Source organism: Pinus tabuliformis, chromosome X (genome assembly GCF_031772625.1).
Source record: "Pinus tabuliformis cultivar Carrire ecotype Pingquan chromosome X, CPIR1, whole genome shotgun sequence".
Lineage (NCBI taxonomy): Eukaryota > Viridiplantae > Streptophyta > Pinopsida > Pinales > Pinaceae > Pinus > Pinus tabuliformis.
In genome coordinates, this window is record NC_142308.1 from 232,558,079 (window position 1) to 232,582,876 (window position 24,798).

Sequence of the window (24,798 nt, forward strand, 5' to 3'; positions counted from 1 at the left end):
AAACACTTGTTAGCAAACTCAACGGTACTGTTACGCTTGGCATGGCAAACTCAGATTTACTGATCTATTGTCCATATTAACATATATACTTCTGTTCCCAGAGGCAGGAGAAACTGCAACAATCATGACTATAGGCACTAATGTTTTATTGGGATCAAACAATGTACCTTCATTAGAGCCCAGATACTAAAATGTGACCGGTATTCTTGGTATGTCATGCCACCATTTCCAACCTCCAACATGTCAGGATCTGCAGGGAACACAACCATGCATGAAAACAGGATCTTTAACAACAAACATTCTGAAACTCGTTCTTACCTCCATGTTACACTTCCCAAAAAGAGGCATTTATGAATGGAAAATCTGATAACATTAAATAAAAAAAGTTTGACATGCCATGTAAAATGATGCATTACATTTCCCAAGAAAAGGCCTCTAAGAATGAAATTTGAAAATAGTAAACAGCAACTAAGCTGTGATGCACCAAGTTAGATTTTTCCTTTACCATTCCATCCACCAGGACCAGCATATGCTGCCCACTTATCATTCAGATCAGCAATAGCTGTCATACTGACAACAGAATAACACAATGCAATTTAGATGGAAATCTCGTATAACTCCAATAGATGAAGCAATACATAAATCAAACATGTTCACATCAGATCACCTTTCCCATGAATCACTTATGTCACCAGTCGTGCGCCAACTATTTCCAACATTATCTGCCCACAAGGCTGGATCATCCACACCCCTGTAAAGAAGCAAATGAATCAAAAGCTAGGTTACCAATAACTGATAAAAACTGATTCCAAAATATAGTTTAGCGAAATAAAGGTCAATGGGTAGCAGAAACATCACCATTCACAAAGTGAGAAGAATATTGTGCGCTCAGTTGCATTTAATGCCTTGCGCATAGGTGGGTATCTGAAACCATTCAAAAATATTTAAAGAACTAGGATGTAATGCTATCATATTATAGCCGAGTTCATGGAGATCAAAGATTCAAGCAGAAAAGAACTTAAATGTGCAGAGAAGTAGCACCCAACCGTGTCTTTGGTGGGATGTCAAGGTTATAGCAATTGTCATATTTCAAGTAGTCAACACCCTGAAATTCAAACAGAAGAACAAGTGATCCATCTCAGCCAATCACAGATGGAAATTGTAAAACAAAATAGTATGATTCCCCATCAAATTTTCACTTGCATATGGCTGACTTGGCTACTTGTAAGTCTTACATGACAACCTTTGCTCTCACAGCTCTGAATAGATTCAATGCAGTAGAAGGTATGTGTTCTAAAACTTGTGGAAAATAGGATGCCGACAGCAAACTCACCCAGGACGCAAACAGATTTGCATCTCTCTTCTCATTGTAAATGGAACCTGGTCGAACTTGGCAAGTAAAAATCCTAGAAATACATGCGACAAAATCAGGCTATCTTCAAACCAAAAGAAAGAAGCCACTGTGGTTCTTGATTAAAACAAAGTGTTAAATCATTTCAGCCCACTTGTCATTACATAATGCATGCATCATGAATGAAGAAATCTGATTCACATGAAAGTCTTCATAGAAAATTAGCCTGACCCTGCATCAGAATAGATACCAAGTTTGAGGTATTTTGCATGAACATAGTCAGCGAGTGCTTTGATCCCTGAAGGAAATGTTTTGGGGTCTGGCTCCATGTCACCCTGTAAAATGACTCCCAGATTACTACAATCTTAAATGTGCAAGAACGTACACAAGTCCAAAATTTAGGAGAATAGAAAGTATATGTGCATGTTACAATTGAATAGGTAAAGAGTATATGCATATGGCATCTTAAAAGTAGTACAAGCTGCATCTCAACTGTAGAAGATGTTTCATATATATAGATGAATATTATTCATAAATATATACCTAAACTAGAGAATATAGGACATCAATTATTAAAAGGCATATCACATAGAGACATGGCTTTATGTGAAAGGTCAGCTGGAGGCCCAGAAATACCAAGGCCATTCGTCATTGTAAATCAGCATCTCTCATCTTTTATTCAATATAATATTTTAATGCATATGGATTCCTTTATGTTATCTCATTCATTTTGAATAATGAACTAAAGAACCAAGTTGTTCATGTCATATTTATGAAATGAAGTTTTTTCATTTCATTAAAAATAAGAGGTGCTTTAGGATCCATTTTTTCGCCACATTAAAAAAAATTCAAAGTTTCTCTCACCTCAAGGTCTTTGTCTTTGACCACATTCAGGCTTCTGAACATCTAAAAATTCAAAGATCTTGTTGAACATTATTCTGCTACCAATACTTATAAGCATAGAAAGAAGAAGAAACATAAAAGAAAAGAATATACCAAATCGGTAAACAAAAAATAGGAGTTCCATACAATGCTGCTACAATTGGTATTAGACTTGGTATAAAAATTTACCGAACTCTTAAAAAAATTAGTAGGCACCGTAAACCTTTTTTTACCACACTTGGTAAAAAAAAATTAAATCAAAACTAGTAAAAGAAAATTTACCAGACCTGATAAAAAAATTTTACCAAACCTTGTAAAAATTAAATAAATAAATAAAATTTACCAAACATAGTCATTACTTCATAACAATAAAAAGGGTCTCCATCAAGTAAATTGAGAGGTACACTAAAAGTCTTAAGTCTCAACTAGTGGGATCTTAAGTAATTACCGAGAGATATAAAGGGTCATTTGATGTGTCTAAAAGTTACAAAGACAAAGGGGGGAAGGGACATGGGGGAGGGGGGCGAAGATTTTTAAAAAGGATTTTATTAAGAATAAGGAAGATTTTCAGGTAAAAGTCTTCTAGTCCTGTGCTTTGTATTACGAACACTCAAAGGGAGTATCCAAGGTAAAAAGATTGACATAATTATTGGTGCAAACCATGATGAAAATTACGTCAATGTCAACTTTGCAAATCAGTTATTAATTTCATAGCCAAGTACAATAAAAAAGAAAGGTACTTTTGGAGAAAGATAATTTTATTGATTATTTTTTCATTGCCACAACCCCATGCTACGTTGTCACGGATATGTTACCAGCACCAGTTGTTTCAAATTTTAATGGACAATGCTGAATGCGCTAAAAGCGACAACAATACATTAAAAAACAAAACGATGACTCCCACCAGTGACCATACCCGTATTTATCAAAATCAAACAGCAATGATGACTTGTAGACTGTAGTGGGCTGTGGACCCATACTTATCAAAATTGCAGCTTCCACGTAAAGCCTAAGGTGTCCTTTTTTTACTAGTACTGGCTTAAGAATCATTTGTAGTGATTTTATCTTATAGTAAAATTCATTGTATTCCACCAAAGTTCAGGGATGGGAATGAGGGATATGATTAATTTCAAGTATGGCTAGAGAGAACTCCCAAATTTCAGTGGACAACATAGGGGATGGAACCCCATGAAAAATATATGAGATATACATATAGTTAAAAACTACATTCATAAAATGATAGAAGTAATTAAAAAAACCGTTTAGAGAATTGAATTGATGAATCATGAAACTTAGAATTTAAAGCATAATCATAACTTGATTATCTAGAATTTAATATATCCACCTTGATATGGGTGCATCATAATGATGTGGTATTATCAGGACTCGTTTTGTCATTTTGTATTTTTTTAATTTTATTTTTTTTGTCTATTACAAGCCTACAAGAGCCGCAAATTAAACACAAGGCCAAACAACAATAAAATGTCAAGGGAGAAGGACTTTGCTTGGGCTTATTGTAAGAAGATTCTTAGAGAATCTAGGCTCCTTTGTAAATTTTGCAAAGTGAAATGTAGCAGAGGCATTTATGGATGCAATTACCACCTTGCACAGATACCCGACCATGATATAGGTCTCTACGAAAATGTTGGCGAAAATGTCAAACACCAAGCAATCTTGGCCCTTGATATGTTGAGTCAGGATAATGCCAAGAAAGCAAAGCAAAATAAAGAAATAGGAAATCTTGGAGTTGACCATTCTTCTTCCAATACCCTTTTTCACCCTCTGTTGAATCCTCAATGTCGTTCCCAAGTTTCCCACACATGCCTCCAAGTCCAAGTCAAACTCAAGGCCAAATGAATCCTCCTGCATTCAACACTGGAGGTGGAAACATGAACACTTTTTTTGCTCCCTGCATAAAAACCGATTGTTGAAATTTGGTACCGGAGGACAGGTGGTTCCCTTAGGCTTTGATCTTTGGCCTAGGGAAAAGTGTCCAAAAGAATTTAATTTTTCTCCTAAAGTGACTTTATAATTTTGTAAAGTTAAATCTAATTTAAAAGTGACTTTAAGTGATAAAGTTACTAAGTCTAATTTTAAAGTGACTTTTATAAAGTCAATGAAAAATTAGAAAGGAAAAGTGACTTTGGAAATAAATGACTAAGTGGGTCTTTATTAAAGTGGGGTGAATTAAAAAAATAAAAAGTGAGATTTAAATGAGCATCTCATCTCAGCCTTAGATCTCAATCTATTTCAGCCATTGGATTGAAGGATCACCCAAAAGTCACTTGGGGTTAGATTAAAGGAGGAAAAGGAGGAAAAGGTCATTAATTCTTTCATGAGCAGATTGAGCGAAGGAGAGCAAGAGAGTAAGGGAGATTTCTGGACAGTGAGCTGCGGAGTTTCAGCAGCGGAGTTTCAGCAGCAGGGTATCAGCAGCGGAGTTTCAGCAGAGCGGAGTTTCAGCAGCAGAGTTTCAGCAGCGGAGTTTCAGCAGGGCGGAGTTTCAGCAGCGGAGTTTCAGCAAGGCAGAGTTTCAGCAAGTCTGTACAGCGGAATTTCAACAGGGCGGAGTTTCAGCAAGGCTGAGTTTCAGCAAGTCTGTACAGCGGAGTTTCAGCAGGGCGGAGTTTCAACAAGGGTGAGTTTCAGCAAGGCTGAGATAAGTTGTAAAAGTTTGCTTGCTGATTTTTGCTGAATATTTCTCTTACTGTAAAAAGGCATTTTCCAGAAATAAAGAAGAGCTCTCAAACTGGTTTTCCCCAAGAGTTGTAGGGGGTTTTTCCAGGGTCACATTGACCAAAAATCTCAGTGTTTAAATGTGTTTTAATGGCTGTTTATTACTGCTGATTTTTATTTCTGCAATTTCCAGCATTCTGTAAAATTTCCAGAATTTGTGTTTTCAGCAAATTTATTTTTTCCAGCTTGTTAAATGTATGGTTATGGGAAAGGGCATTTAACTATATGGGAGAAATAAGGAGAAACTGAAAACCGGGGTGGGAAATGAGAAATTTCTACACCGACTCCCTGTTAGTTTTTGGTAGCATTGAAACTACTGGGGACCTATTGGAACAACCGGGAAGGTTGACGCCATTGTTTTACAAAACGGCCAAATCGACTCCGACTCGACCGAGTCGAACCGAGTCGATGGCCTGGGCAATGAAACGGTGAGCTACCCGGTTCGGTTGACCGAGTCACATATGACTCGGCCGAGTCATATGTGACTCGGTCAACCCGGCCGGGTCCTATGTGACTCGGTCAACCCGGCCGGGTCCGTTATGACTCGACCGAGTCAATGTAGGGACGGTTGGGCAGCGTAACAGTTAAAAAAAAATCACTTTTTTTGTAATTTTTTACGAAGTTAAATGCAGTTTATGGATTCTAAAGGGTAATAGTAATTTGTTAAATGCTTTTGGGGTCCATTTCCCCCTCCCAAACCCTATTTAAGACAGCCAAATGCTCTCATTCACTCACAACAGTCTTATGCATTTGAGTGAGAGTCTTCTTTGAGAATTAGTGAGCAGTTCTTGAGCTTGTTTTGGAGCAGCAGTGAGGAGTCTTGGAGGAGCATTGTAGCTGGAGTGAGGAGCTTCTTGGGCAGCCATTTGGAGCAGCATTGAGGAGCTGATTCTTGGAGCAAGCTTGAGGAGACAGTTTGTGCCTGGAGGTATTTTTTTCCACCTCTATAAATCTATTTTTGCTTAGTAAATTTTAGGTGCATATCAAGAAAGCTTAGAGAGTGTTTTTTGTCAAATAAATGAACATTGAATCAATTTTTATTTTTTTTTCATTTTCAAATTGTTTTCCTAGTCAAAAAATGGCACCTAGAGCAAAAGATCCTGCTTGGGCATATGTTGAAATGGTTGATAGTCAGATGCATTGCAAATTTTGCCATAGAAAAATTAAGGAAGGTCCTGGGGGCATTAATAGGCTGAAACAACACTTGGCAGGGATTAGAGGCCAAATTACCGCATGTACCTTTGATGAAATTGGGGAAATTAGAAAGAATTTGTTGGCCAGCTTTGAGAAATTTAAAGCAGATAAGGCTAGGCAAAAAGAGATACAGGCTGAAATTGGGAGGAAGAGGGAGATACAAAAAATGATGGCTACCAACCCCCACTATGAGTTTGAGGGTTCTTCCTCTATCCCTCAAACTGAGGCATCCAACCCTTTCCGTTATGTTCCTCCCTCTTTTGGTTCTGTTCAAGATAAGGGAAAGGGTAGAATGAATTTGACAAAGGGTGATGTGACTATCAAAAGTTATTTCACTCCCTCCTCTCCATCAGATGCACATGGTCCTGAAGTTAGTAAAGGTCAAATTCAGCCCACTTTAGATGACCATTGGAAGAAAGTGAGGGAGACTGCTTATGACTACATAGCTAGATGGTGGTATGATGCTGATATCCCCTTTAATGCTACTCGTTCACCATATTATGAGCCTATGTTTGATGCCATACATGCTGCTAGAAAAGGCTTCAAAGGCCCTACTATGCAAGAGCTAAGGGGGTTTGGTTTGCAGAAAGAAATTCAATCCATTAATGAGTATTTGCAAGAGTTCAGGGACTCATGGGCAAGAACAGGGTGTACCATCATGTCAGATGGATGGACTGATCAAAGAAACCGTACCATCATAAACTTTCTTGTCTTCTGCCCACAGGGAACCATGTTTTTAAAATCAATTGATGCATCTGATAAGGTAAAAGATGGCCACTTGTTGTTTCAGCTATTGGATGAGGTTATGAGGTTATTGAGGAGGTGGGGGTGGCTAATGTTGTTCAAATCATCACAGACAATGCCTCTAACTATGTTCTTGCTGGTAAACTGTTAGAGGAAAAACACAAGACCATCTTTTGGACCCCATGCGCTGCACATTGCATAGACCTCATGCTTGAGGATATTGGAAAATTAGATTGGGTCAGAAACACTGTAGATAATGCCAAAAGCATAACAAAATTTATCTACAATCATACACTGGTTTTGAGTCTCATGAGGAAACACACTGGAGGCAAGGATATTATTAGGCCTGCCATCACTAGATTTGCTACACATTTTTTGACATTGCAATCTATGCTTTCCCAACATAGAAACTTGCAAAAGATGTTTTCCAGTGATGAATGGAATCAAAGCAATTGGTCTAACAAACCAGAAGGCAAAGAATTGAAGAGGAAAGTCCATGAAGAAACTTTTTGGAGAAAGGCAGCAGAGATTGTGAAGCTTGCTGAGCCACTAGTTAAGGTGTTACGGTTGGTGGATGGGGAAAGGTCGGCTATGGGCTTCATTTATGAGGCTATGGATCAAGCAAAGGAGCAAATAAAGACAGCATACAAGGATAGAGTGGCAAAATATGGGCCCATTTGGGCAATCATTGATGAAAGATGGAACAATCAACTCCATCGCCCTATACATGCAGCTGGGTATTTTTTGAACCCACGGTATCATTATAAAGCTAAGGAGTCAGGAGCTTTGAGGGGGGAGGTCAGAGATGGACTGGTTGATTGCATTGAACGCATGATCCCATCGGAGTCTGATCAGCTGGAGATACATCAACAGGTCACATCCTTCAGCAATGCAACAGGTACCTTTGGGAGGAACCTAGCAAAGATTGCAAGAGAAGCAGATGAGCCAGGTAAACAAAAATTTCAATTTTCAATTTCTTAATGGTTTTACAGTTTTACTTTTTTTATTAAAGTTTGTTAAATCATTTATAATTTGAAAGTTAGATATAATTTGTAATTTTGTTGAGCTTCAGCGTTCATCTAACTCATAATTCATTACACTCCTATGTTTTTTGCAGCACAATGGTGGGAGGCCTTTGGTGGCCAGTGCCCTCAATTGCAAAGGTTTGCAATTCGTATTTTGAGTCAAACTTGCAGTGCATCTGGGTGTGAGCGCAATTGGTCTGTCTTTGAGAGGATTCACACAAAGAAGAGAAACCGTTTGGATCAAAAACGGTTGAATGATCTAGTTTTTGTCCAATACAACCTTCGGCTCAGACGAAACCAATTGCTGAACAAAAGACCTGATTCAGATCCCATTGTGTTGGAAGACATTGATCCAACATCAGATTGGGTAGTGGAGAGTCGTCCACCAGAGTTTGATCCTGATGAGGATCTTGATGAACTTGAAGTTGAACATCCACTTCAGCCTGTTCAGTTGAATGCAGATCCCAATCCACCAGCCTCAGTCTCACAGCCAGCAAGGAGTAGGACTCCAGTTGCAGGTGCTTCCTCTGCTCAGCCACGACAGAAGCGCAGCCGCATATCTACTCTATCTCAGCTTGCATCTGCTGCACAGCCTGCTAGTGGTACTGGCACCACTTCTACAGTTGCAGTTGGAGACGATGATGATGAGGAGGAGCCATGGGGCCCCTTGTCTGACTCTGATGATGATGATCCAGAGATTGGTCGAGATGATCTTGGCTCCTCTGGCAGTAGCTACTAGCCAGTAGTACTAGTATTGGAGTCTGGTCACCATCACAGTTTACTTTTGTTGTAGAGGCCATTTCTAGCCTCCTTGGTTATTTGTATTTTGTTTTGAGTCTTTGATCATGTATGACAGTTGACTATGTATTGCCATTGGGTACCATTTTGATATAATGGATTGGTTCATGAACCTACTTTGATCATATGTTGTCTTCCATCTATATTATAATGCTGTGTGTTTGAAAACATGAATGAAAATCTTTAAAATTATGTTTAAAATATTTAAAATTATGTTTTTTTATAAAAAAAATAAATATTTAATGTATTTTTTACAACGACCGAGTCATTGAAATCGAGTTGGCCGAGTCATTACCGTTTCGGAGTCGGAGTCGGAGTCGATCCTCGGCCGAGTCGGAGTCGGAGTCGAAGTCTTAAAACATTGGTTGACGCAGTAGGCAGAAGAGACAAAGCAGAGCTGACGCAGAGCCTATAGGGCTGATGCAGAGCCTGTAGGGCTGATGCAGGCCCAGCACAGAAGTAGCTAGGGTTAGCCAGTTTTGTTGCCGGATCAGCCAGAATCTACCAGGTGAAGTGAGGTAAAACTCACTCAGTTTTCCGCCATTGTATTTCTCTGTCACTGGTTTTCCAGGAGGGAAACCAGCATTTGTATTCAAAATTATTGCTTAATAATAGAAAACCCTCAGAGTTGCTGCACCGGTTTTCCTGCATTTGGTTTTTCCGGGGACTATTTTGTCCAAAAATAATTGTGTCCTATGTATCATGTTCTTTGCTTAGTTTTATGTTTCATGTAATCAAATTTAAAAGTAGTGTAGGTTGCAAAAGTAATTTGCTTCAGTATTCAAAGAATAACTTGATAATGTATATTAAAATCAAGTAGGTGAAGTAGATTCAGATTTGTTGTTGTTGAATTTTCTAAGTCTATCCGTTAGAAAATTAATCTGTATTCTGCTGGTTTCTTTCTTCTACTTGTAAATTCAAAACAAGTTATTTAAAACATTTAAATACCGAAATAAACACAATACAGTCACAACATCTACAAAACATTAGCTGAAAGAAAACAAACACACAAGTGACACCGTTATTTTTGGAGAAATGTCCCCGGAAAAACCCAATGCAAGAAAATCGTTGCAGCTATTCTGAGGGTTTATTATAATGCAGTGTTTCCTTGAGTACAATTGGGTGCCTAACCAGCTCACCCGACAGAGAAAAATACACGGCAGCAATACCTCTCTATTCGAAAACAAGTATTTAGAAAACCTGTCCCACGAAACCCTCTCCGACGACTCTGAAGCTCAGCACTGGCCCTTCTAGCCTCTGCGTCAGCCTCCTGCTGCACTATGCCAGCCCCAGGACCCTCTGCGTCAGCCCTCTGAGGCACTGCGCTGAATCTGGGACCCTCTATGTCACTCCCTCTGTCTTCTGCATGGATGATGCAATCCCTCTGGGTTCTGCGCTGTCTCTGCTAAGCTCTCCGTGGCCTACTCTGGCTACTGCTCTCACTCTCTGCTTCTGCGCTGGTCTCTTGGCACTGTCTCTGCCACTCTGCCCAGTACTCACTGCCCCTCATTGCTAATCACTACTTCAACTTTGCTTAGCAACCCCGCTCTAGCAAAATGAATAATTGATCACTCTAGTGTGTTCTCCAACTGACCCTCAAGCCTCCTCTTATACTTTTCTCGTTGGTCCTTCAACAACTGAGATTAAATCTCTAATCAACGGTTAAGATTAGATTTGACTTGATCCATGATTTTTGGAACCTTCTAACCCAGTTTTATATTAAGACCCATTAATATTTTACTTTTCCTTGGGGCAGCCAAGCCAGTTGAGTAGGATGAGAATGTAGCACTGGTGGCAGGAGGCAAGAAAGGCAAAGGGAAGAAGCAGGCTTCCACAAGCAGTGGTGGGGGCAAAGGCAAAGGTAAAGGTAAACAGGGGAACACACAGAAAGACTATTCCAAGGTGAAGTGTTGGAATTGTCAAAAGATGGGACACTATGCAGTTGTGTGTCCGGAGAAGAAGAAGAAGAAGGGGAAGAATCAGGACGTGGCAGCTTCAGCAGAGATTGAGGACTTTGCAGGTCGTTTTGACTAGGAGTTTGCGTTCACTACGTGTGAGTCCTCTAGTGCAGGATCACCTGCCACACAGGTTCAGAGGGAGCATGCTTTTCTCTCGATTAGCGGAGCATCTTCAGGTATCGGGTATGTGGACAGTGGGGCTTCACGTCACATGACAGAGTCCGTGAGTACTTCTCAGAGCTTTCAGAGAGTGGCACTGATATAGAGGTAGTACTCGGTGATGACAGAGTTGTTAGAGCAGTCGGGGTGGGGACACTGACATTTCAGAGGGAGTCCAAACCTCCCTTGAAAGTGTCAGATGTTCTTTATGTGCCAGGGATGAGGAAGAACCTCATATCCGTCTCAGCTTTGGAGGACAGAGGATATGAGGTACTGTTCAGGGGAGGACAGGTGTTGATGTATCCCAGGGGCACTCCAGCTGATTCAGCTAGAGTGATAGGTGTACGCCATGTAAAGGTGTACAAGTTTGCATTCCAGCCCCTTTTGGCATGGAGCAGTAGTACCGACAGCAGAGCTAGCAGTTCTGAGCTGTGTGAGATTTGGCACCGCAGGATGGGACATATGTATCATGGAGCCTTGAGGACATTGCAGGAGATCACTACAGGTGTGCCGGATTTCAGTACTGATCACTTTGATACTTGCAGAGGCTGTGTGATGGGCAAGTTTGCCAAATCCCCTTTTCCCAACAGTGACAGCAGAGCGACTGGGATACTTGATTTGATTCATTCCGACGTGAGCGGTCGGATGTCTCATGTTTCCTTGAGTGGATATGAGTATTATGTTTTATTCATTGATGATCACTCCAGGAGGACCTGGATTTATTTTTTGAAGACCAGGAGTGAGGTCTTCAAGCAGTTTCAGGAGTTCAGAGCTCTTGTGGAGACACAGACAGGTCGAAAGATCAAGTCCCTGAGGTCGGACAATGGAGGAGAGTACACCCTTGGAGAGTTTGTTGACTATTGTGCGGAGGCAAGCATTAGGAGGGAGTTCATTGTTCCTTACAACCCCCAGCGGAACGGGGTTGCAGAGAGGAAGAACAGATCCATCATAGGGGCTGCCAAAGCCATGTTACATGATCAGGGGTTGCCATTGTTCTTGTGGGCAGAGGCCTGCAACACAGCTGTTTACTTGCAGAACAGGAGTCCGCATCGTGCCTTGGGGCACATGACTCCGGAGGAGGCTTTCTCTGGGAAGAAGCCTGATATTGGTCATCTTCATATCTTTGGATGCATTACATACTCCTATATACCCAAGGAGAAGAGGACCAAACTAGAGCCCACCGCAGAGAAGGGTATCTTTGTGGGCTACAGTGAGACCTCAAAGGCCTTTCGGATTTACATTCCTGCACAGAGGAGAGTTGTTGTCAGACGGGATGTGAAGTTCAAGGAGGACAGGGCCTTTAGGAGGTCACAGGAGTTAGACTATTTGGATCAGCCAGACCCTCAGCAGCAGTTGAGTCAGTCGCAGGGATCCAGTGGGCAGGGATCAGGAGGATCAGGAGGTACATCTATGAGGATGTCAAGTCCGTCAGTGAGCAATGGCTCACCGAGCCAGAGGGGTGGTGCTCCGGGCAGCATGCAGAGTAGTTCACTAGGGAGTCCACTGATGGACAGTTCACACGATACCTCAGCTTCTACAGGTTCAGGTGCAGGCAGGAGGACAGCAGACAGACAGTCAGGAGTTCAAGCTCCTGATGATGATGAGGAGGAGGAGTTTCATTCTCCGGTGGGAGAAGTGCGCTCAAGGAAGAGGAAGCCCAAGTGGCTTCAGGACACCTTGAGAGATGCCTCATCTGTTGCTGAGCCGAAGAGGCCAGTCAGAGAGAGTAGACCACCTGAGAGGTTTTGTAGCTATATGGCGATGGTTACCAGCATCCTTGACTCTGAGCCTTCTAGCTATGAGGAGGTGTACATTGAGCAGCCACAGGGCTTTGAGGTGCATGGGAAGGAGTCCCATGTGTGCAGACTGAAGAAGGCCCTTTATGGCCTGAAGCAAGCTCCCAGAGCTTGGTACTCCAAGATAGATACATATTTGCAGGGGATGGGTTTCACAAAGAGTGAGGCAGATCCGAACCTTTACTTTATTGTGATTGGTGAGGAGCCTCTCATTCTGGTGTTGTATGTGGATGACTTGGTCATTACAGGTGCAGAGAGACTCATAGAGCGCTGCAAGAGAGATCTTGCGACGGAGTTTGAGATGAAGGACATCGGCTTGATGCATTACTTTTTGGGCTTGGAGGTGTGGCAGGAGGAGGGGCATTTCTTCCTGGGGCAGGGGAAGTATATTGTGGACATCCTTAGCAGATTCCACATGGATGATTGTAGACCCATGTCGACACCGATGATCACCAACCGGAAGAAGCTTCATGCTTCGGATTCCGAGTTGGTGGATCCGACATTGTACAGGCAGCTGATTGGTTCCTTAATGTAATTGGTCAACACTAGACCAGATATCTGTTTTGCAGTCAACACGATGAGTCAGTTTATGTGTGAGCCTAGGAAGGTTCACTGGGTGGCTGCAAAACACATTTTGCGGTACTTGCAGGGGACAGTGGATTATGGTCTGGACTACAGGCAGGGAGATGGAGTGAGATTGGCAGGATACACTGATTCTGATTGGGCAGGTCGTGCTTCTGATAGGAAGAGCACTTCAGGGTGTTGTTTTGGGTTGGGTTCAGCAGTAGTGTCATGGTTCAGCCGGAAGCAGCAGTCAGTAGCACTGAGTTTAGCAGAAGCAGAGTATATGGCAGCCAGTCTAGCTAGTTGTGAGGCCATTTGGCTTCGCAAGATGTTGTTTGGCTTATTTGGTCAGCCGTTGAGACCTTCAGTGATTTACTATGATAATCAGAGTTGCATTAAACTCACGAAGAATCCAGTATTTCATGACAGGTCAAAGCATATCGGGATCAGATATCATTTCATCACAGACTATGTTCAGAAGGGAGCTGTGAAGCTTGAGTATATTTCCACTGATGAGCAAGTTGCAGATATTCTTACCAAAGCCTTACCACGGGGCAAGCATGTCTACTTCAGAGACAAGATGGGTGTCGTGAGGAACACCTTCCTCGGTAAGAGGGAGTGTTGAAATTTGGTACCGGAGGACAGGTGGTTCCCTTAGGCTTTGATCTTTGGCCTAGGGAAAAGTGTCCAAAAGAATTTAATTTATCTCCTAAAGTGACTTTATAATTTTATAAAGTTAAATCTAATTTAAAAGTGACTTTAAGTGATAAAGTTACTAAATCTAATTTTAAAGTGACTTTTATAAAGTCAATGAAAAATTAGAAAGGAAAAGTGACTGGAAATAAATGACTAAGTGGGTCTTTATTAAAGTGGGGTGAATTAAAAAATAAAAAGTGAGATTTAAATGAGCATTTAATCTCAGCCTTAGATCTCAATCTATTTCAGCCATTGGATTGAAGGATCACCCAAAAGTCACTTGGATCACCCAAAAGTCACTTGGGGTTAGATTAAAGGAGGAAAAGGTCATTAATTCTTTCATGAGCAGATTGAGAGAAGGAGAGCAAGAGAGCAAGGGAGATTTCTGGGCAGTGAGCTGCGGAGTTTCAACAGCGGAGTTTCAACAACGGAGTATCAGCAGCAGAGTTTCAGCAGTGGAGTTTCAGCAAGTCTGTACAGCGGAGTTTCAGCAGGGCGGAGTTTCAGCAGGGCAGAGTTTCAGCAAGGCTGAGTTTCAGCGAGTCTATACAGCGGAGTTTCAGCAGGGCGGAGTTTCAACAAGGCTGAGTTTTAGCAAGTCTGTACAGCGGAGTTTCAGCAAGGCAAAGTTTCAGCAAGGCTGAGATAAGTTGTAAAAGTTTGCTTGCTGATTTTTGCTGAATATTTCTCTTACTGTAAAAAGGCATTTTCCAGAAATAAAGAAGAGCTCTCAAACTGGTTTTCCCCAAGAGTTGTAGGGGGTTTTTCCAGGGTCACATTGACCAAAAATCTCAGTGTTTAAATGTGTTTTAATGGCTGTTTATTACTGCTGATTTTTATTTCTGCAATTTCCAGCATTCTGTAAAATTTCCAGAATTTGTGTTTTCAGCAAATTTATTTTTTCCAGCTTGTTAAATGTATGGTTATGGGAAAGGGCATTTAACTATATGGGAGAAACAAGGAGAAACTGAAAACCGGGGTGGGAAATGAGAAATTTCTACACCGATTCCCTGTTAGTTTTTGGTAGCATCGAAACTACTGGGGACCTATTGGAACAACCGGGAAGGTTGACGCAATAGGCAGAAGAGACAAAGCAGAGCTGACGCAGAGCCTATAGGGCTAATGCAGAGCCTGTAGGGCTGATGCAGGCCTAGCACAGAAGTAGCTAGGGTTAGCCAGTTTTGTTGCCGGATCAGCCAGAATCTACCAGGTGAAGTGAGGTAAAATTCACTCAGTTTGCCGCCATTGTATTTCTCTGTCACTGGTTTTCCAGGAGGGAAACCAGCATTTGTATTCAAAATTACTGCTTAATAATAGAAAACCCTCAGAGTTGCTGCACCGGTTTTCCTGCATTTGGTTTTTCCGGGGACTATTTTGTCCAAAAATAATTGTGTCCTATGTATCATGTTCTTTGCTTAGTTTTATGTTTCATGTAATCAAATTTAAAAGTAGTGTAGGCTGCAAAAGTAATTTGCTTCAGTATTCAAAGAATAACTTGATAATGTATATTAAAATCAAGTAGGTGAAGTAGATTCAGATTTGTTGCTGTTGAATTTTCTAAGTCTATCCGTTAGAAAATTAATCTGTATTCTGCTGGTTTCTTTCTTCTACTTGTAAATTCAAAACAAGTTATTTAAAACATTTAAATACCGAAATAAACACAATACAGTCACAACATCTACAAAACATTAGCTGAAAGAAAACAAACACACAAGTGACACCGTTATTTTTGGAGAAATGTCCCCGGAAAAACCCAATGCAAGAAAATCGGTGCAGCTATTCTGAGGGTTTATTATTATGCAGTATTTCCTTGAGTACAATTGGGTGCCTAACCAGCTCACCCGACAGAGAAAAATACACGGCAGCAATACCTCTCTATTCGAAAACAGGTATTTAGAAAACCTGTCCCACAAAACCCTCTCCGACGACTCTGAAGCTCAGCACTGGCCCTTCTAGCCTCTGCGTCAGCCTCCTGCTGCACTACGTCAGCCCCAGGACCCTCTGCGTCAGCCCTCTGAGGCACTGCGCTGAATCTGGGACCCTCTATGTCACTCCCTCTGTCTTCTGCGTGGATGATGCAATCCCTCTGGGCTCTGCGTTGTCTCTACTAAGCTCTCCGTGGCCTACTCTGACTACTGCACTCACTCTCTGCTTCTGCGCTGGTCTCTTGGCACTGTCTCTGCCACTCTGCCCAGTACTCACTGCCCCTCGTTGCTAATCACTACTTCAACTTTGCTTAGCAACCCCGCTCTAGCAAAATGAATAATTGATCACTCTAGTGTGTTCTCCAACTGACCCTCAAGCCTCCTCTTATACTTTTCTCGTTGGTCCTTCAACAACTGAGATTAAATCTCTAATCAACGGCTAAGATTAGATTTGACTTGATCCATGATTTTTGGAACCTTCTAACCAAATTTTATATTAATACCCATTAATATTTTACTTTTCCTAAATTTAGACTTAGGAACTCCAATAAAAATATTAATTATTTTAATATCTCCCAAACCGGGTACAATCTGTCCAAACCATTTCAGGGACTTAGAGATCTCATGTGCTTTAGCCTCTCCACCAATTTTCATGGCTAGAGCACATCCGATGCTACCCCAAATCAACACTCCCTCTTAGCGAGGACTATGCTCTAGTAATACTCCTCACTGAGCATCACTCTAATTATCTGGCACCGGTAACTGTGCTGATGCTAGGCCTCCCCGCCCAACATCCTCTACATTGTTGCATCTTATACTGCTACCCATCGCTCTGCCACTGCCACTGCTGCATCCGTACGGCAGCTCCCTCTGCATCTGTGTTGTCGTTGGTCCATACTCCCAACATTGCATCTACACTGCATCCCCCCTTCATCATGTTGCATCGTGCTATTGCATACTGCTACTACACTGCAACTCAGTTACTGAGAAGTAAGTAACTGATCCACCCAACTTCTGACATCCCTGTCAGGCTGGAAACACTCCTGATGCTGAAGCTCTCTCTGCCGCTAACAAGTGCTCCCTCTACTGACCTATGCACTGTTGCAACAACTCCCTGCATCTCGCATCGTTGCAAACCTCTGTGCCATCCTGCACCGTTGCAACACTCTCCGTGCCTCTCGCACTGTTGCAGTCAGCTATCCTCGTGCTGCCCGAGGACTCCTGCACCGTAGCACTCTCTGCCGCTTCATCCACATCTATCTCTACCGACATCTACCAGTCCTGCTACTCTCTCTTTGGGACTCTCGTAGCAAGGTATAATCCAAGAGGTTGGGTACCTCAAGGATCTTGCCCTCATCGCCTGTAGTCCTCCTAACTACAACTCGATGTCTCCCCACCTCTTCTCTATAGGTACATGGGCACTCATGGCATAATCGTCATCCTCCTTGACTTCCTCTCCGCCTTCGCTGGCGCTACCTTAGAGTCAGACGCCTCTCCCTTGTTCTTCTTCCTCAGACACTGGTTTGCATAATGACCCAATTCGCCACAGTGGAAGCACTTGACCTTGGAGAGGTCCTTCTTCTTCCTCTTCTACTTTCCCGCAAATGCCAAAGTTGCATCCTCTTCCTTCTTGATCCGAACTCCTTTGTTGCTACTTTCCGCTTTGCTCAATCGCCTAATCTCCTCTTGATGAAGAGTCGCCCACAATTCTTCCCAATCTGGAAGATCCGCCCTACTCAGTATGCTCTGGCCAAATCTCTCCCACTCCTCAGAGACTGCATTAAGTGCGGTCCTTACCATCATCTCTTGATCCAGCGTGGCCCTATGGAAGTCAGCTAGTCCCGGATCTCCTTCAATCGACCGAGGAAGTGATGTATCTGCTCCCCCTTCTGCAACTGGTATGACCTTAGCTAATTCTCTAGTAACATCTTCCTCTGCACGGAAGCATGCCAGTACAATGTCTTCAAGGTGTCCCACATCTCCTTTTCCATTTCCTTCTCGGCAATATGTTGGACCACATGATCCTTGACCCCATCAAGGATGAGGCATTTTGCCTTGGCCAATGCCTCCTCGTACCTTTCATTAGCTACCGGGTCAACTGGGATAACCATTATTCTCAAGGTGAAGCCCTTGATGCGATGTCTGTCTAGAATGGACAGGATCCTGGCCTTCCAAACCACAAAGTTGGATGCTTCGTCCAGCCTATGCTGATCCCTTAGCCCATTCACAGCCATCTCTCTGCTCTTCTCTGTCGACTCTTCCGAGTCTCTCTACTTCCTGCCTAGAAGTTCTCGATTCGACTCCTGCTAAGTCTCTCTAGTTCCCATCTGGAAGTTCTCGGTTCGACTCCTCTAAGTCTCTCTACTTCTCGTCTGGATGTTCTCTTCTGGACTCCCTCTGAGTCCTAATTTCCCTCCTGGAAATCCTTCTGCCGACCGTCAAGTTGCCCCTCTCCGATCGTCTGTGCAACTGCAACACTAATTTGGATTCCTTGGCTAGAAATCCGCCTCGGCGGCAACTCCCTTTACCTTGGTTTTGCTTTGTTAGGTATTGTTCTGACCACATTACCCCACTAGCTTCGCTCCCGCAAATTGCCCACAACTTCCTTCACCCTAGCAACTGAAGAATTGAGCCTCTTGGCTCTGTGCAATCCCGGCACCGATAAAACAGCTCCCTTAGCCAACTGCGTCAGGCCTCCTGGCCTCTGTGTGGCTCTCCGTGATCCTGTTTCTACCCTCCTCAGCCTCCACGCTGGCCTCTCTCAGGCCCGAATTGATGACACAGTCCCTCTGCGCCAATCCTTCCTTTGTCGCTTTCTGCAAGGATTAGCTCTGTCACTCGGGACAGTTGAATCTGCTGCAAATTCTCTGCTCAACTGATACCTTCAGCGTTCTTGTGATTTGTAACTACAATCTGATACCATGTTGAATTTTCTAAGTCTATTCGTTAGAAAATTAATCTGTATTCTACTGGTTTATTTCTTCTACTTGTAAATTCTGAACAAGTTATTTAAAACATTTAAATACTGAAATAAACACAATACAACATCTACAAATCATCAGCTGAAAAAAACAAACACACAAGTGACACCGTTATTTTTGGACAAATATCCCCGGAAAAACCTAATGCGGGAAAACTGGTGCAACTCTTCTGAGGGTTTATTATTATGCAGTGTTTCCTTAAGTACAACTAGGTGCCTAAACGACTCACCTGACAAAGAAAAATACACGGCAGCAATACCTCTCTATTCGAAAACAGGTATTCAGAAAACATGTCTGACGAAACCCTCTTTGGCGACTCTGAAGCTCAGCATTGGCCCTTCTGGCCTCTGCCTCAGCCTCCTGCTACACTGCATCAGCCCAAGGACCCTCTGCGTCATCCCTCTGAGGCACTGCGCTGCCTCTGGGACCCTCTGCGTCACTCCCTCTGCCTTCTGCGTGGATGACGCAATCCCTCTGGGCTCTGCGTTGTCTCTGCTAAGCTCTACGTGGCCTGCTCTCGCTCTCTGCTTCTGCGCTGGTCTCTTAGCACTGTCTCTGCCTCTCTGCCCAATACTCATTGCCCCTTGTTGTTGATCACTGATTCAACTTTTCTTAGCAACCGCACTCTAGCAAAATGAATGACTAATCACTCGGGTGTGTTCTCCAACTGACCCTCAAGCCTCCTCTTATACTTTTCTCATTGGTCCTTCAACGGCCGAGATTAAATCTCTAATCAATGGCTAAGATTAGATTTGGCTTGATCCATGACTTTTGGAACCTTCTAACCTAGTTTTATATTAATACCCATTAATATTTTATTTTTCCTAAGTTTAAACTTAGGAACTCCATTCAAATTATTAATTATTTTAATATCTCCCAAACCGGGTACAAACTTCCCAAACCATTTTTCGGTCTTGGAGATCTCATGCGCTTTACCCTCTCCACCAATTTTCATGGTTAGAGCACATCCGATGCTACCCCAAATCAATAGTTGCAGTAGGGGTTCCTTGAGGATTAGGAATTTTCACATTCCCAACCTACCTTTGATGGCATTGGTTGGAAAAAAAATATCCATAGTCAGGCAAGGAAGGCCATTACTAACTTTTGGTACTATTCTAACATACCTTTTCACTGTGCCAGAAGCCCTTATTGGTAGGCTATGATCAATGCAGTTGTTGTTGCAGGGCTAGGGTTCAAAGCCCCTTCATCAGAGAGCCTTAGGACAAATTTGTTGTTAGAGAGTGTTGAAGGTGTCATGCTTCTGCTATCTGAGTTTCGTTCATCATGGGTAGAAACAGGGTGCACCATCATGAGTGATGGATGGACAGATCAGAGGAGTAGAACTTTAATAAATTTCCTTGTATCTTGTCCAATAGGGACAATGTTTCTCAAATCAGTGGATGTCTCAGACAAGGTTAAGACTGCCCAACTTATTTGTGAAATGATGGAGGAAGTCATTCAGGAAGTGGGAGAAGAACAAGTTGTATAAATTGTCACTGACAATGCAGCTAATTATATGGTTGCTCGTAGACTTTTTGAGATTAGGCACCCCACTATTTTTTGGATCTCTTGTGATGCCCATTGCATAGATTTAATGCGTGAGGACATTGGTAAGCTCCATTGGATACATGAGGTTGTGGAGAAGGCAAAATCCATAACCAAATACCTGTACAACCACACTATTGTCCTAAACACCATGAGAAAATACACTGAAGGTACAGAAATTGTTCAACCTGCAATAACTAGATTTGCAACAAATTTCATATCTTTGCAATTTGTGGCTGAGAAAAAGATAAATCTGAAGAGGATGTTCTTGGGACCTGAGTGGATGGCATCTAAACATTCCAAGGCCCTTGAAGGCATTGAAATTGTTCTGCTTGTGTTTAATGACGATTTCTAACAAGATGTCGAAGAGATTATTATTGTGACGGAGTCCCTTGTCAGAGTTCTCAGGTACTTCAAGTCTTTTAACTTTTTCATTTTTTAAATTTCATTTCAAGCTTCTTTTTATTTTCAAAGTTTCGTATTTCATTAAATTTGAAAGCTTCAACTTTCAAGATGGTTTATCATGACAAACCCACTATGGGTTACATTTATGAGGCGATGGATCTCACAAAGGAGGCTATCAAAAGAAGATATGGGGATGAGGAGGCAAAGTATCTGCCTCTTTGGGATATTATTGATGCACGTTGGGATAGGCAATTGCATTCCCCCATACATGCTACTGGGTACTTCTTAAACCCACAATATTTTTATGATAAGAGCAAATTTAATGTGGATGGGGAGGTTGGCAGAGGACTTGAAAGGTGCTTCCCTGATCTAGAATTGCAAAGCCGTGTCTTTTCCCAACTACAAGATTATAGGACGCCAACTAAATTATTTTCCTATACCAATGTTATACGAGAAAGGACTAAGATGTTTCCAGGTACCTTTTAAGGCTTGAAGGCTTCATCAATTCATTAAATTTGTTTAAACTTTATTTTGTATGTTAAATGTTTTATTAAATTTTGTTTTCTTTTTAAGCTTTTACTATGTAGTATTTAGTACTTACTACTCACAAACACTTGCCACTTGCTAGGTATTTGGTGGCAAAACTTTGGTAGTGATATGCAAGATTTGAAGAGATTCGCCATTCGAAACTTAAACCAATCATGTAGTGCTTCAACTTGCAAACGCAACTGGAGCATGTTTGAGAAAATATATTCTAAGAAGCGCAATCAATTGACACAAAAGCGCTTAAATGACCTTGTATTTGTCCTTTGCAATCTACGAATTCGCAACAAGCAAATACTAGGTGAGAGCCTGAATTTGAAGGTTTCATAATTTGATTTGCATTTTAAAGATCAAACTTTAATTCACATTTCAATGTCTCATGATAATGACAAGTTTGGATCATTCACCAATCGACCTTGACGAGACAGATCTGAAAACCACAAATGCATCAGATTGGGTCCAATTAGAGAAGGCTCCTCTTTTAAGCCTACATGACTTGGAGAACTTAGAGAGTCAAGCAAGCAAAGGAGTGGGAGGAATCACTTCTAGTTCTCACTCTTAGAGTCTTAAACTCTCAGCTATTGATTTTTTACTGATTAGTATGCAGTATTTTGTAAACTTTTAGAAGCAGATGCTTCTATTTCTATGTAGTCACTAGTTAGGAACTTAGGAGTGAGGAATCAGTGCTTTGGATCATGTTTGGACTCATAACATATATGAGATACTCATTCATAATATTTTGGACATCTATTGATATTATGCATTGTTTGGGCATGGTTTTATTGAGTATCAATGAAAAATATTTTTTTAATTCAATGTGTATATCTTTATTTATTGAACTCATGAATTTTTCGCCGATCCAATTAAAAATGTTTGCTCTTTTGCCTCGCCGATTTATTGTCGATTCCGAGTCTGGTAACATTGTTGCAAAGAATAACTCAACATTTCAAGAATAACAACTCGATCTACCTCGATTCACCTGCAATTAGCACAAACGAAAAATTGAATGACTTTCCCCACAAGCCAACAAGAGTGGCACTCAAAGTCCACCGAAATCAGCTAAGAACCAACTAGGATGACACTCACAGTTCACCAAAACCAGTAGAGAGCTCCACCCGAAACCCTTGTGATAGACTCGCTTGAGCCCCAATCAATCATCAAGAGAATAATCATAAATCAGAATGATGAGGAATGGACTTCTTTTCCCTCTTTATAAGTCTTTGCAAATCTTCTCCAATCTTCTAAAACTCCATTTTATATTATTTTATTGATGAAGCCATTTATTTCCTCCAAGTGACTTTTTCCCCTTTTATTAATACTAAATTGCCCTTTTTAATAATAATAATAATATCAAAGAGTATTGGGCAAAACTCCTTAGTCCCACTAGTAATTTTCCCTTCTTGCTAGCCTAAAGGAGACAATTAGTTCAGCGGGAATGATATCTTCATGCTCAAGAAATCAAGGACATTTACAGTCCTCACCACCTAAAATTGTTTGTCATCAACCAATTTGAATCTTGGGTGTTGTTTACCGTCAAGATCAGTCAATCATCCAGATCACCCCTTTATCTATACCAAATGCCCAAAACATTAAGTAAAAGCATTCAATTGCAAAATGATCAAAGTACTTGTTGAGTGGTAGCCCGCCTTCATTCAAGAGGAATGTCGAATGGTGAGAGGTGTACGACTGGTGCATATGTCAAAGGAATTGGCATGTCATCATCAACGAGGAAATGTGTAGGGTTGTTGGCTGTCTGGCTATCCAAGATAGGAGAAAATAAATTATCCTATAGGGGTTACCCATTTTGTTGGGTAACAAGACATACTTTCACAAAATCATCATCCCATAGGGCTTTACAAGGACTAAGACTTGAATTCCTTGGGCTTACAATGGTGATGCCAAAAATGAATCTGTGCATATATGTAACCCTGGTGAAAGAGGGGTAACAAGACTTATTCCACATTGGAAACTGAATGGAATTATCAAAGAAGTTAATGAAATCAAGAATAATGTTGATTTGGGGTAGCACCGGATGTGCTCTAAGCCTCAAATTTTGCAAGGAGGCTTGGGAGCAGGTATTCCAAAGAACCCAGAAAGTGCTTTAGAAAATTCCACCCATAAGTGATTTTATTAAAATAATTGATATTTTTAATGGGGTTCCTAAGTCTAAACTTAAGAAAATTAAAATATTAATGGGTATTAATCTAATCAAGGGTGAAACTTCTAGAAAAAACCACGAATCAAGCCAAAAAGATCTGAGTCTTTGATTATGGTTTAATCTAGGTTGTTGGTTGTCCAGCAGGAAGATATAAGGGGCTTGAGGGTCATTTGGAAAACACACACAGAGATTGAGAAAATCGATTTTCTAAAGTAAGAAGTTCTCAGGAGGAAAATCGATTGAGGAGATTTTGCAACAAAGGGGCAATGAGAATTCGAGAGAAGGAATTTCCAGAGAGTACCAGGCAGAGGGAGAACAGGAAGACGTCCAAAGGAAGGTTGGCGCTACCCTACACAGTGCTGATGCAGAGGCAACATAGTCCTTGAGGGGAAGTCGAATTTCTTTTGAGGGAAGTCGAAGTTCAGTTGCTGGAAGCCAGGGTTTGAGTTTGGGAGGCAGAAAGTCAATTTCTCAGCGAGCAAAAGATCCAGAGGAGAGGCAGCGTAAAACCCAGGAGTGATGCAGACGCTGCTAAGTGTGACGTAGTTCTACACAAAGGCTACGCCAATGTTACTTGGGAGCGGGAGCGAAAGCGGGGAGCGGGAGCGAAAACAGGAGATGGAGCGACATTTTCAGAAGCTCTTGGTTTGGGAGCGAATCCCGAAGCGACTTTTTAAAAATATATATATATTTTTTATATTTTTTTATTTTTTGATACATATATGTCAACAAAAACATGTAGAATGATGAATTAGATATAAAAAACATAAAAAAAACATAGATTGATCATTGAACCATATCACATCAATCATCTAGAAGTTATAATCTTCATCAACGATGTCCACAAGTTAGTAAAATACATATTACAACTGCAACATATTAAGTCTCGTGAATCATGATTCATCAAATTCAACCTTAAAGTTTCAACTTCAAGCTTTCAGAATTGAAAATTCAATATATAACATTTATCATCATTGATCACCAAAGTTGTACTTGTAAGCTAAGTTTAACCATTACAAGAAGTAATATCTTAGATATTTCTAACTCCTAACTTCTAACTGTTAACATGAAATGAAATGTTATAAAATGAAACATGAATAATGAAATGAAATGAAACAACTTTAGTCTTTCACGAAGCATCATATTCATAATTCACAATCATTACCAATGAGTTATAATTGCCAACTTCAAACTTCAAATTTTCATTGTCACAGTCAGATATTGTTTACAAAAAATATCATTATGATATGAAAGAGTCAAGAGTCAAGGACTCAACAGTGATGAAAACTAATAGAAACTATAGATCTACATGTGGCCCTTGCCACGAGAGTCTCCAGG

General features: G+C 41.3%; 1 pseudogene across 1 annotated transcript in view; it reads right to left on the reverse strand.

The window, feature by feature from the left end:
• The window catches only part of LOC149139216 (alpha-galactosidase 3-like), a 271,546-nt pseudogene that overhangs the window by 187,228 nt on the left and 59,520 nt on the right, over positions 1-24,798 (reverse strand). Inside the window, exons 5-11 of the transcript XR_016265258.1 lie at positions 1,583-1,686; positions 1,334-1,406; positions 1,047-1,105; positions 859-924; positions 668-751; positions 506-570; positions 168-250 (exon numbers count right to left, since the gene is read on the reverse strand). The product of XR_016265258.1 is annotated as an alpha-galactosidase 3-like (transcript). The remainder of the gene's footprint in view (positions 1-167; positions 251-505; positions 571-667; positions 752-858; positions 925-1,046; positions 1,106-1,333; positions 1,407-1,582; positions 1,687-24,798) is intronic.